Source organism: Camelina sativa, chromosome 5 (genome assembly GCF_000633955.1).
Source record: "Camelina sativa cultivar DH55 chromosome 5, Cs, whole genome shotgun sequence".
NCBI classification, from domain to species: Eukaryota; Viridiplantae; Streptophyta; class Magnoliopsida; order Brassicales; family Brassicaceae; genus Camelina; species Camelina sativa.
The window spans coordinates 20,162,117-20,162,518 of NC_025689.1; positions in this window are offsets into that span (position 1 = coordinate 20,162,117).

Consider the following 402-nt stretch of genomic DNA (forward strand, 5'->3'; position numbering starts at 1 on the left):
TAGGTCTTCCCAATTTTTCTTACTATAGTACCCTTGAGACTCCAAGAACTTCACATCCCGAGAGACTACAACCCTTTTGGCTTCATGATCATAGCATTTATACCCCTTTTGTGTAGTCGAATAGCCGATGAACATTGCTTTGGTGCTTTTGGCCTCAAGTTTATCGCGTAACTCACCTGGTCTCAACACAAAGCAAGTACACCCAAATACTCGTAAGTGATCAAATGTAGGTTTTTCTTTGTTTAATACCTCAAATGGCGAGAGATCATGTAGAATCTTTGTAGGGATCCGGTTAATGAGATAGCAGGCTGCAAGGAATGCGTCTCCCCAAAACCTCCGAGGAACGTTGGTGTGAAACATCATGGACCGGGCGACTTCCATTAGATGTCTGTTCTTTCGTTC